Source organism: Zalophus californianus, chromosome 5 (assembly GCF_009762305.2).
Source record: "Zalophus californianus isolate mZalCal1 chromosome 5, mZalCal1.pri.v2, whole genome shotgun sequence".
In the NCBI taxonomy this organism is placed as follows: Eukaryota; Metazoa; Chordata; class Mammalia; order Carnivora; family Otariidae; genus Zalophus; species Zalophus californianus.
In genome coordinates, this window is record NC_045599.1 from 74,413,833 (window position 1) to 74,427,043 (window position 13,211).

At 37.0% G+C, this 13,211-nt stretch overlaps 3 non-coding genes across 3 annotated transcripts; all 3 read left to right on the forward strand.

Moving 5' to 3' along the window:
• Window positions 1-1,102: 1,102 nt before the first annotated feature.
• LOC113930012 lies at window positions 1,103-1,211 on the forward strand. The gene has a single exon (XR_003522397.1). It is a non-coding gene; the product is annotated as a U6 spliceosomal RNA (small nuclear RNA).
• A 5,468-nt stretch (window positions 1,212-6,679) lies between these two features.
• LOC113929992 lies at window positions 6,680-6,786 on the forward strand. The gene has a single exon (XR_003522378.1). It is a non-coding gene; the product is annotated as a U6 spliceosomal RNA (small nuclear RNA).
• Window positions 6,787-12,032: 5,246 nt separating this feature from the next.
• On the forward strand, window positions 12,033-12,141 carry LOC113930007. The gene has a single exon (XR_003522393.1). It is a non-coding gene; the product is annotated as a U6 spliceosomal RNA (small nuclear RNA).
• Window positions 12,142-13,211: the final 1,070 nt, after the last annotated feature.

The following is a 13,211-nucleotide window of genomic DNA, read 5'->3' on the forward strand; positions in this document are numbered from 1 at the left end:
TTTAATACTGATGAAAGCTATCCTACAAAAGGAACTTCAGTATTTTCAGTAAACTTAAAAACAGGAAACCTTTTCATGGTGGGATTTTAAGTATTAATTCTGCTTTTAGCATTTTTCAAAACACTGAAGATAGTGAAATAAGACATAAATATGCTGAACTTTAAATCTTTTCACTTTTTCAAAAGCTGTTTTGAGTTTCTGATGGCATTTCAGTCCTTTTCTTATTTTGTGGGAAGGATTTTGGCTATTAAACTGCACAGTGAATCTGACCATTAAGAGCAAGAAAATCTTGGATGCACATTGAACTAATGCTATAAACTTTCTTATATGTCTTCAGTTGCTTTGGAGGAAATTACATGAGACAAGGGGGCTGGTTCCCTACCCACTCCCCTGCCATTTGTGAAGTAAAAAGTACCTTTGAACACAGAGTTTCATAATAATTACATAATTATTTTTGTTTTCTCATCAGTGCCAGCCTGCTACTGGTGAGGTACAGCAGTCTAAAAAGAAGTCATCTGAGAATGGAATTCTAACAACTTAAGAAATATTTCCTGCAGCCACCCCTCTTCTTTCCAATTTGCAAAAACCCATTTCAAAAATTTCTGAACAGTGACACTATTAAAAAAAGTAAACTACAGACCATTATCTCTGATGAACGTAGATGCAAAAATCCTCCACAAAATTCTAGCAAACTCAATCCAACAATACATTAAAAAAAAATCATTCTCCTCAATCAAATGGGATTTATCCCAGAGATGCAAGAGTGCTTCTATATTTACAAATCAAGCTATATCATACATCACATTAATAAGAGAAAGGATAAAAACCATATGATCATTTCAATGGATGCAGAAAAAGCATTTGACAAAGTACAACATCAATTCATGATAAAAACTGTCAACAGAGTAGATTTAGAGGGAACATACCTCAACACAATAAAGGCCAAAGACGAAAAACCCCAGCTAACATCATATTCAATGCAGAAAAACTGAGAGCTTTTCCTCTAAGATCAGGAACAAGACAAGGATGTCTGGTCTTACCCCTTTTATTCAACATAGTACTGGAAGTCCTAGCCACAGCAATCAGACAAGAAGAAGAAATAGTGCTTGCTTCTACAGCACATATACTAAAAAATTGGAATGATACAGGGAAGATTAGCATGGCCCCTGTGCATGGAAGATATACAAATTCGTGAAGTGTTCCATATTTTAAAAAAAATCAATCAATAAAAGGCATCCAAATTGGTAAGGAAGAAGTAAAACTTTATTTGCAGATGACATGATACTGTATATAGAAAACCCTAAAAATTCCACTAAAAAACTACTAGTACTGATAAATGAATTCAGGAAGGTCATAGGATACAAAATTAATATGCAGAAACTAGTTGCATTTCTGTGTACTAATAATGAAGTAGCAGAAAGAGAAAATAGTAAAACAATCTCATTTACAGTTGCACTAAAAAGAACAAAATACTTAGGAATAAACTTAACCAAGGAGGTGAAAGACCTGCACTCCAAAAACTATAAAACACTGATGAAAGAAATTAAAGATAGCATAAACAAATGAGATATGTTCCATGTGCCTGGGTTGGAAAAACAAATATTATTAAAATGTCCATTCTAGCCAAAGCAATCTACAAATTTAATACAATCCCTATCAAAATACCAACAGTATTTTTCACAGAACTAGAACAAATAATCCTAAAATTTATGTGGAAACAAATAACAAAACAAAACAAAAAAAAACCCAACCGAATAGCCAAAGCAATCTTGAAAAAGAAAAACAAAGCTGGAGGTATCACAGTCCCAGGTTTTAAGATGTACTACAAAGCTGTAGTAATCAAAACAGTATGGTACTGGCACAAAAATAGACACATAAGTCAATAGAATAGAATAGAGAGACCAGAAATAAACCCACACTTATATGGTCAATTAATCTATCACAAAGGAAGCAAGAAGACACAATGGGGAAAATACAGTCTCTTTAACAAATGGTGTTGGGAAAACTGGACCACTTTCTATTACCATATATAATAATAAACTCAAAAAGGTATAAGGATCTAAATGTGAGACCTGAACTGTAAAATTCCTGGAAGAAAACATAGGCAGCAATCTTTTTGATATCAGCAACATTTTTCTAGATACGTCTCCTCAAGCAAGGGAAACAAAAGCAAAAATAAACTATTGGGCCTACACCAAAATAGAAAGCTTTTGCAGAGTGAAGGAAAGCATCAACAAAACAAAAAGACAACCTACTAAATGGGAGATGTTTGCAAATAATGTATCTAATAAGGGGTTAATATCCAAAATATACAAAGAATTTATACAACTCAGCAGCAAAAACCCCAAATAATCCAATTAAAAATGGGCAGAAGGCACCTGGATGGCTTAGTTGGTTAAGTGGCTGACTCTTGATTTCAGCCAAGGGTCCTGGGATCCAGCCCTGTTGTCAGGCTCTGCATTCAGTGGGGAGCTGCGTGAGGATTCTCTCTCCCTCTCCCTCTGCTCCTCCCCCTGCTCGCTCTCTCTCAAATAAATAAATAAATCTTAAAAAAAAAAAAAAAAACGGGCAGAGGACCTGAATAGACATTTTTCCAAACAAGGCATACAGAAGGTCAACAGAAACATGAAAAGATGATCAACATCACTCATCATAGGGGAAATGCAAATCAAAACCGCAGTGAGATACTACCATACACCTGTCAGAATGGCTAGAATCAAAACCAACAAGAAATAATAAGTGTTGATGAGAATGTGGACAAAAAGGAATCCTTTTGCATTGTTGGTGGGAATGCTAGCTGGTGTAGCCACTGTGGGAAACAGTATGAAGATTCCTCAAAAAATCAAAAACAGAATTACCATATGATCCAGTAATTTCACTACTGGGTATTTACCCAAAGGAAACGAAAACACTAATTGAAAAGATATATGCACCTCTATGTTTATTCCAGCATTATTTACTATAGCAAACTATGGAAGCAGCCCAAGTGTCCATCAGTAGATGGAAGGATAAGGAAGATGTGGTATATATACACAGTGAAATATTAGCCATAAAAAAGTGAAATCTTGCCATTTGCAAAAACATGGATGGACCTAGAGGGTATAATGCTAAGTGAAATAAGTCAATCAGAGAAAGACAAATACCATGTGATTTCACCTGTGTGTGGAATTTAAGAAACAAAGCAAATGAACAAAGAAAAAAGGAGACAAACAAAAAAACCAGACCTTTACTATACAGAACAAACTGGTGGGAGGGAAGGTGAGTGGGGGTGTGGGTGAAATAGGGGGATTAAGAGTACATTTATTGTGATGAGCACTGAGCAATGGATAGAATTGTTGAATCATTAAATTGTATACCTGAAACTAATATAACACTGTATATTAATTATACTTGAATAAAAAAATTTCTGAGCAGTGATATAGCTGCACAGAATGAAGTGATAAAATAGTAATTCTATATAATCATGAGTAGATTAATATTAACTCCAAAGTCTATGTACTACTAAAATAATAAAACCTCTGCATTGTTTTATAATCTTCATATATATACTATCTCATTTTCCAAAGGACTAGGAAACTTTGGGTATATGACTATGTTACAAGGACAAGTAAAATACTATACTTGAAGACATGAGGCAAAATTCTTTGGCTTCCTCCATTTGAATGGCTTGGGCAGAGTTGACTTCTTGTGACTTGGTTTCTCTAAAAACATGGATAAAGAGACCCTTGGCTAACAATCACAAGTGTTCAAAAGTCTCAAAGTTAAATTTTCCTTCTGATAGTTGTAACTAGATGAGAATGAGGAAATATGGTAGATGAAGAATATTTTATAAAGTGAAGACATCTAAGGTTTTCTCTTAGAGCTAATTAGTAGACCTTTTCCCTTATGTCTGGTCTGAGCAGTTTTGCAGTCAATACCTTGGACTACAGAGCCCACTGTGTGGTAAGAAATTTTTCGTTTTAGGTGTCATGTTCCATCTCACTGCTGTTACCATGCCACACTGCTTAATTTTGGAAATATGTTTTTATATTATTTTTTAAATCTTAGAGTATTTTGGGCATAGTGGGTACTTGTTAGAATTGATAACGATGGTCAATTTTTTGTCTTTCTATGTTATATATAAGATTTCTCAAAATATTTTAAATTTGCCTTGTGTTAAAAAAGGAGACTACTTTATTGGTGATCATAAGCTGAGTGTAGGAACACAGGTTTTGGAGTCAGGAATTTCAACCTTGGCTTTACTAAATATTCTTGGGTAAGTTATTTAACCTGACTCTCAGATTTCACATGTGTAAATTATAAATAATAATGCACAATTCTCAGTTTTTTCGAGACAAATGAAAAAATATGCCTAGTATAGTGCTGAAAGTACAAGTGATTTATTATTCTTATTATTCTTAATAGAAGTAAGACCCTACAATATAATTTTGTTTAAAACCTTATTTGAAGATTTTTTCTGAGTTGACTAGGGGCACCTGGGTGGCTGAGTCAGTTAAGCATCTTTGGCTCAGGTCATGATCTCAGGGTCCTGGGATCAGGCTCCCTGCTCCACGGGGAGTCTACTTGTCCTTCTCCCTCTGTCTCTGCCCTTCCCCCTGTTCATGCACTCTCTCTCTCTCAAATAAAATAAAATAAAGTAAAATCTTTAAAAAGAATAAATTGAGTTGACTGAGGGGAATGATTAAATGGATTAAGTTTCCAAATTGTTTTGTTTCATGTAGATAAAATTAGTGATATTTTTGTCTTCTACTTCAAACATTGGTTCGATTTTTATCAGAATCCATGGGTAGTGGCTATTTTGGATATGTGTGAAAGAAATATAACCTACATTGTCTTTCTTTGTCTTAATTTAGCTTAAGCCTTCATTGTGCTATTTGGGTTTTACCTACCTTTCCGGGGTTATACACAAGTTTTGGGGGCTTACACAATGGCAGCGCACAAAGGTGGGAGTGGACAAACTCTCCCTTAGTAATTGGTACACACCAGTTGCTGCTTATAATTCTTTGGACAGAGATCAGGAAAAACTCCATTCTCCTTGCCAGATTCTAATTTAGTTGGTTATTTTCATAAAGCAATGAGTAGGTTAGGATTTTAGGAAACAGACATTAATTGGAAGAGTTTTTATAGCAATGCCTCTTTTATTTTCCATTGAAAATAAAATTAAAAATCAGATATATCCACACACTGGTTTCCCAGTGCTCTACTAATGAGGTTTCATGTTTTATTTTTTTGGTCTAAGCAACAAAGATGAATCTTTCCACATCCATATTATGCCTTGTCTTTAGGAAATGGACAAAAATTTCATTCAGAGTTAAGTTCAAAAAACACTGCTTCCTTTTGACAGTGAGGTGTACTGCATTTCTCTTTTATATCTGAGATGATTGACAGGGATGACATTTGTTAGAATGCCCCTTTTTTGTTTGGGGCAACCTTCCTCTATTCTGTAGTGGAAATATTACGAAGTAGCAAGCTGTGGTGCCTCATGAGCTATTCCTTCTGGCATTCTTGATCTTATGTGATCTTCTCCCATAATCAGTAGACTTGACCTGTGTAACCAATAGGATCTTGGGGGAAAGAAAAATGTACAATTTCTGAAGCTTGGTCATAAAAGATATTGTGGCTTCTGTCTTGTCTTCTCTTTAATCTCTCTCCCCAGGGAAGCCAGCCACCATGTTTTGAGAATTCTCAAGCAGCTCTGTGGAGGAGAGGAACTGAAGACAATTGCCAATAGCCAAGGTGAACTTGTTAGTCATGTGAATGAACCACCTTGGAATTCTTGACCTACAGAAACTGTGTGAGATAATAAATAATTATTATAATTTTAAGCCATTAAGTTTGGGAATAATTTGTTATTGCAGCAATAGATAACTGATACACAGGTGTATAAAAATTCTTATGAATAGATGTAAAGGCTTTGTCAATAATCCCTTGCTTTTTTTTACTCCTTTTGTAATATATACAAATTATCTTTTGGGAATAAAATGGCTCAAGTTTTGTGGTCCTGCACTCTGCAAATGACAGTCCATCTTAGCCAAGTTCATTTTTTTTCTCCAGAAGAAAGATTTAATGCATGTCAAATGACCAAGAGTTTTAGTCAGCTGAGTCAAGATAGTCTAAAATTCTATTTGTGTCTACCTGGCTCTCTTAACTTCTCCATCTCTTTCTCTTACTTCTGTGCCAATCTTGGTGGAGTTGAGTGGGTGGGATACAGGAAAATTTTTGCTGTTTCTGAGTCAAACTTTGGGAGTAAGGAAGCATGAGAGACTCTGGGTTTTCTGTATTCTCATCTGCTTAAATTCACCACAGTTATACCTTCTCTCTACAGGTCCTGGCCCCATCAGATCTTCTGTATAGGACCTTCCAAAAATCTCTATTATCACCAATTAGGGAACCTATTTCTAGTCTGTATGTGTGTGTGGTAGAGGTGGTAGGTGGAGGTGATAGATATGGGATCTTTTTTTCTTAATTCTTCTGAGTATTTTGTCTCTACCCCAGATATTATCCATTTAAGTTCTTAGGCACTTGAAAACCATAGCCAGAAATACTATTAGACTTTTCTGGCTTTTGCTTTGTTTTACCCCTCCTCTCAGGCATCTTCTTTGTTTGAATGAAGGGAAGGGATGGAGGAAATGCTAGGGGAAAAAAAAGAACATATGTTAATATCTCAAAGATATGATGTGTGCTTGCTTTGGCAGCATATATACTAAAATTGGAATGATACAGAGAAGATTAGCATGGCCCCTGTGCAAGGATGACATGCAAATTCATGAAGTGTTCCATATTTTTATAATAGTAAGGGACTTTAACACCCGCCTCACTGCAGTGGACAGATCATCTAAGCAGAAAATCAATAAGGAAAGAAGGGCTTTGATGACACACTGGACCAGATGGACTTCACAGATATATTCAAAGGACTCAATCCTAAAGCAACAGTCTACACATTCTTCTCAAGTGCACATGAAACACTCTCCAGAATAGATCACATACTGGGTCACAAATCAGGTCTCCACCAGTACCAAAAGATTGGGATTATTCGTTGCATATTTTCAGACCACAGTTCTTTGAAATTTGAACTCAATCACAAGAGGAAATTTGGAAAGAACTCAAATACAGGCTAAAGAGCATCCTGCTAAAGAATGAATGGGTCAACCAGGAAATTAAAGAAGAATTTAAAAAAAAAATTCATGGAAACAAATGAAAAATGAAAACACAACTGTTCAAAGTCTTTGGGATGCATCAGAGGCAGTCCCAAAGGGAAGTACATAGCAATACAAGCCTTTCTGAAGGAACAAGAAAGTTCTCAAATATACAACCTAACCTTACACCTAAAGGAGCTGGAGAAAGAACAGCAAATAAAGCCTAAACCCAGCAGGAGAAGAGAATTAATAAAGATTAGAGCAGAAATCAGTGAAACAGAAACCAAATGAAACTAGGAGATGGTTCTTTGAAAGAATTAATAGGATTTGATAAACACCTGGGCAGACTTATCAAAAAGAAAAGAGAAATGACCCAAATAAATAAAATCATGAATGAAAGAGGAGAGATCACAACCAACACCGAAGAAATAAAATTATAAGAACATATTAGGAGCAACTATATGCCAATAAATTAGGCAATCTGGAAGAAATAGATGCATTCCTAGAGATGTATAAACTACCAAAACTGAACCAGGAAGAAATAGAAAACCTGAACAGACCCATAGCAAGCAAGGAAATTGAAGCAGGTATCAAAAATCTCCCAATGAACAAGAGCCCAGGGCTGGATGGCTTCCCTGGGGAATTCTACCAAACACTTAATAAAGAATGAATACCTATTCTTCAGAAGCTCTTTCAAAAAACAGAAATGGAAGGAAAACTTCCAAACTCTTTCTATGAGGCCAGAATTACCTTGATCCCAAAACCAGACAAAGACCATACCACAAAGAATTACAGACCAATATCCCTGATAAACATGGACGGAAAAATTCTCACCAAGATACTAGCCAATAGGATCCAACAGTACATTAAAAGGATTATTCCCACCATGACCAAGTGGGATTTATTCCTCGGCTGCAAGGGTGGTTCAACATCTGCAAATCAATCAATGTGATACACTACATTAAAGAAAGGACAAGAACCATATGATCCTCTCAATAGACACAGAAAAAGCATTTGACAAAGTACACCATCCTTTAAAAAAAAAGATTTTATTTAGTCATTTGAAAGAGACAAAGAAAGCACAAGCAGGGGGAGAGGCAGAGGGAGAGGGAGAAGCAGACTCCCCACTGAGCTGGGAGCCCAACGTGGGGCTTGATCCCAGGACCTGGAGATCATGACCTGAGCCAAAGGCAGATGCTTAACCATCTGAACCACCCAGGTGCCCCTACACCATCTTTTCTTGATTAAAACTCTTCATACTGTAGGGATAGCGGGAACATACCTCAATATCATAAAAGCCATCTATCAAAAGCCCACTGCAAATATCATTCTCAATGGTGAAAAACAGAGCTCTTCCCCTAAGGTCAGGAACACAGCAGGGATGTCCACTCTCACCACTGTTGTTCAACATAATACCAGAAGTCCTAGCCTCAGCAGTCAGACAACAAAAAGAAATAAAAGGCATCCAAATCAGCAAAGTCAGACTCTCACTCACTCACAGATGACATGAGACTCTATGTGGAAAACCCAAAAGACCACCCCAAAATTGCTAGAACTCAAACAGGAATTCAGCAAAGTGGCAGGATATAAAATCAATGCACAGAAATCAGTTGCATTCCTATACACCAATAATGAGACAAAAGAAAGAGAAATTAAGGAGTCAATCCCATTTACAATTACACCGAAAAGCATAAGATACCTAGGAATAAACCTAACCAAAGAGGCGAAGGATCTATACTCAGAAAACTTTAGAACACTCATGAAAGGAATTGTGGAAGACACAAAGAAATGGGAAAACATTCCATGGATTGGAAGAACCAATATTGTTAAAATGTCTATGCTACCTAAAGCAATCTATACATTCAGTGCAATCCCTATCAAAATACCATTAACGTTTTTCACAGAGCTGGAACAAATAATCCTAAAATTTGTATGGAACCAGAAAAGACCCCGAATAGCCAAAGGAATGTTGAAAAAGAAAACCAAAACTGGTGGCATCACAATTTCAGACTTCAGACTTCAAGCTCTATTACAAAGCTGTAATCATCAAGACAGTATGGTACTGGTACCAAAACAGACACATAGATCATTGGAACAGATCAATGGAACCCAGAAATGGACCCTCAACTCTATGGTCTACTAATCTTCAGCAAAGCAGGAAAGAATATCCAATGGAAAAAGGACAGTCTCTTCAACAAATGGTGTTGGGAAAGTTGGACAGAAGAATGAAACTGGACCATTTCCTTACAAGATACACAAAAATAGACTCAAAATGGGTGAATGACCTAAATGTGGGATAGGAACCCATCAAAATCCTAGAAGAGAATACAGGTAGCATCCTCTTTGTCCTCAACTGCAGCACCTCTTGCTAGACATGTCTCCAAAGGCAAGGGAAACAAAGGCAAAAATGAACTATTGGGACTTCATCAAAATAAAAAGCTTTTGCACAGCAAAGGAAACGTTTGACAAAACCAAAAGACAATGAACAGAATGCGAGAAGATAAGGGCGCCTGGGTGGCTCAGTGGTTAAGCGTCTGCCTTCGGCTCAGGTCATGATCTCAGGGTCCTGGGATCGAGCCCTGCATCGGGCTCCCTGCTCTGCGGGAAGCCTGCTTCTCCTTCTCCCACTCCCCCTGCTTGTGTTCCCTCTCTCGCTGTCTCTCTGTCAAATAAATAAATAAATAAAATCCTTAAAAAAAAAAAAAAGAATGGGAGAAGATATTTGCAAATGACAAATCAGATAAAGTACTAGTATCCAAAATCTATAAAGAACGTCTCAAGGTCAACACCCAAAGAACAAAAAATCCAATCAAAGAAATGGGCAGAAGATATGAACAGACATTTCTGCAAAGAAGACATCCAAATGGCCAACAGACACATGAAAAAATGTTCCACATCACTCGGCATCAGTGATTCAAATCAAAACCACAATGAGATACCTCCTCATACCTCAGAATGGCTAAAATTAACAAGTCAGGAAATGACAGATGTTGGTGAGAATGCGGAGAAAGGGGAACCCCCCCTACACTGTTGGTGGGAATGCAAGCTGGTGAGCCACTCTGGAAAACAGTATGGAGGTTCCTCAAAAAGTTGAAAATAGAGATACCCTATGACCCAGCAATTGCACTACTAGGAATTTACCACAGACACAAATGTAATGATTCCCAGGGGTACTTGCATCCCTGTGTTTACAGCAGCAATGTACACAATAGCCAATCTATGGAAACAGTGCAAATGTCTATCGACAGATGAATGGATGAAGATGTGGTATATATATATACAAAGGAATACTACTCAGCCATCAAAAAAAATGAAATCTTGCCATTTGCAATGACATGGATGGAACTAAAGGGTATTATGTAAGTGAAATAAGTCAATCAGAGAAAGACAATTATATGATCTCACTCATCTGAGATTTAGGAAACAAAATAGAGGATCATAGGGGAAGGGAGGAAAAAAAAACAAGATGAAATCAGAGAGGGAGACAAACTATTGGAGAATCTTAATCACAGGAAACAAACTGAGGGTTGTTTGAGGGGAGGGTGTTGGGGGCTGAGGTAACTGGGTGATGGACATTAAGGAGGGCACGGGATGTAATGAGCACCGGGTATTATATAAGGCTGATGAATTACTGACCTCTACCTCTGAAACTAATAATATATTATATGTTAATTAATTGAATTTAAATTTAAAAGCGAAAAGGAAAATAAAGAAACTGCAGGCACAGCATGTATAGATGAATTTGACTCTTTAGGTTTGGGTGAGACTCTGTTTGGATGATGTGCCATTTAGGGCACAGCAGCCTCAGCTGTGTACCATCTATTCCTCAGTCAGTCAGGGCCCAGTCAGGAGACAGAAAACAACACCAGTCATTGGAGAGAACTTGTTTTATTTTACTTTTTTCTAAGCCCATTCTGAAATAATTTTAGACTTTTAGTTTCAAAATTCATCCAGAGAATTCCCATATACCCTTCACCCAGCTTTTCCTAACATTAGCATCCTACATAACCATAGCCACAATACAATGGTCTAAACCAGGAAATGAATATCGATATAATACCACCACACTACAGACTTTGTTGTAATTTCTCCATTTATCCCACTGATGTCCTTTTTCTGGTCCAGGCTCCAAACTAGGATCCCACATTTCGTTTAGTTTCCATGTTTCCTCAATTTCCTTTGTCTTTCATGACCCTGGCACTTGAAGAGTACTATCCAGTTACTTTTCAGGAATATCTTTCTATTGGGGAACCTGGGTGGCTCAGTTGGTTAAGTGTCCAACTCTTGGTTTCAGCTTAGGTCATGATCTCAGGGTCTTGAGATCGTGTCCCGAGGTGGGCTCCACGCTCAGCGGGGAGTCTGCTTCTCTCCCTCTCTCTCTGCCCTTCCCCCGACTTGTGCACCCTCATGTGGATGGGCATGCTCTCTCTCTCTCTCTCTCTCTAAAATAAATAAATAAATCTTGAAAAAAAGATATGCTAACCCACAGCAATTCATACTGGGGTTTCAAGTTTTACCCGAAGTTTTCCTTAAAATTATATGTGAATAAAAGTTATCTGAAGGTGGGAGTAAACAGAGGGAATGAAGTTTAAGAAAAGCTGAGATACTTCTATGGGTCCTGCCTGTTTTAGAAAACTTGAAACATTCATTCCTAAGACTGCCACAAATAAAAAGTATTAGTATAATTTAGGTACATTTTAATATTACAATAACTATTGAATTCCGTTAGACATTTTACAAAAGTAGGCAAACTAGTTCTTGGTATTACCTGTTGAATGGGCAGACCAGTGGTCTTATGCAATGTATTACATAGAGAGCTGTTAAAAATGCAGGTCCTCGAGCTCCACCCCAGCAATTCTGATTCAGATAAAATTGTCTATTTCATTTAAGGGTGTGGTGCTTGCTTCGGCAGCACATATACTAAAATTGGAATGATACAGAGAAGATTAGCATGGCCCTTGTGCAAGGATGACATGCAAATTCACTTAAGGGTGTGGTCACTTTTATTCCTCAAGTTATGTATTCATTTATTGACTAATAGGCTAATTTTCCTCAGAAGATAATTCTGTTGCCTTTGGCATTAATAAAGGCAGGAGAAAATGATTATTAACAAAAAAGAATTTAAGTAGTTTGTACAGCTCTAAACAATTTACAAAGTACTGTCAAAGGACAGTCAACACAGAAGAAGTGGAGTCAAGGAGTGGAGAGACACATAGGATTACAATGACACCATCTATTTGCCTAAAGCCAGTATACCCCTGGACTATTCATTTACATGAAACAATAAATCCCTTTTTTTTTTAATTAAGCTAGGTTGAACTGGGTTTTCTGACATATTAACTAAAAGAATCTCAACTGATAACAATTCCCCACAAATAGTTGTTGAATATATGCTTGAGTGAAAGGTAGAAGTATACAGTAGCCAACACCTCCTGACATTTTTCTTTGGGTAAGAAACATCTTTGTTGTGTAGCACAGTTCCAGTGGCTACCATTTATGTGGAATATAATATTAATGGTGCTCTCCAGGATGTGGGCAACAAGGCAGCCCTGAGGGAAGATGATTGTGGGGTGAGAGGGAATCTCGTTCTTAGTGCTGCATCATTGATATCCTGGAGTCCCACTTCCCAAAAGTGGGCAGACCACGTTCTCTATGTTCCCTTGTGTTATGGATCCATTACTCTTCAGGAGTTCCATCCAGTTTTTTCTTCTATTAGGAGAAAGCCAGAAGCATTTCATTTGGCTGTGCTAAATAGTATTTAGAATATGTGTAGTCCTTAAGCTTAGGCCTCATTATCATGTACTTATAAATGATTATTATTTTTATTAAAAGTTTTATTCTATTGAAGTACTCATTTTACTGAACCAACCTATGTTGACTCAGGCTTTATAATGTATTGGTCTGTAAAATGTTCAAGTAGTCACAACTTTTAAAAAAAAACTGGGGGAGTTCTTGCTCTATATCCATGCATTGACTTGAATTGAATCTTTCTTCCTTTTTTTTTTTCATTTGTATAGCTAGCTTCTTTGTACACTCACTTACTTAGTGGTTTGAAGAAATACAAGGAAGAGAGCA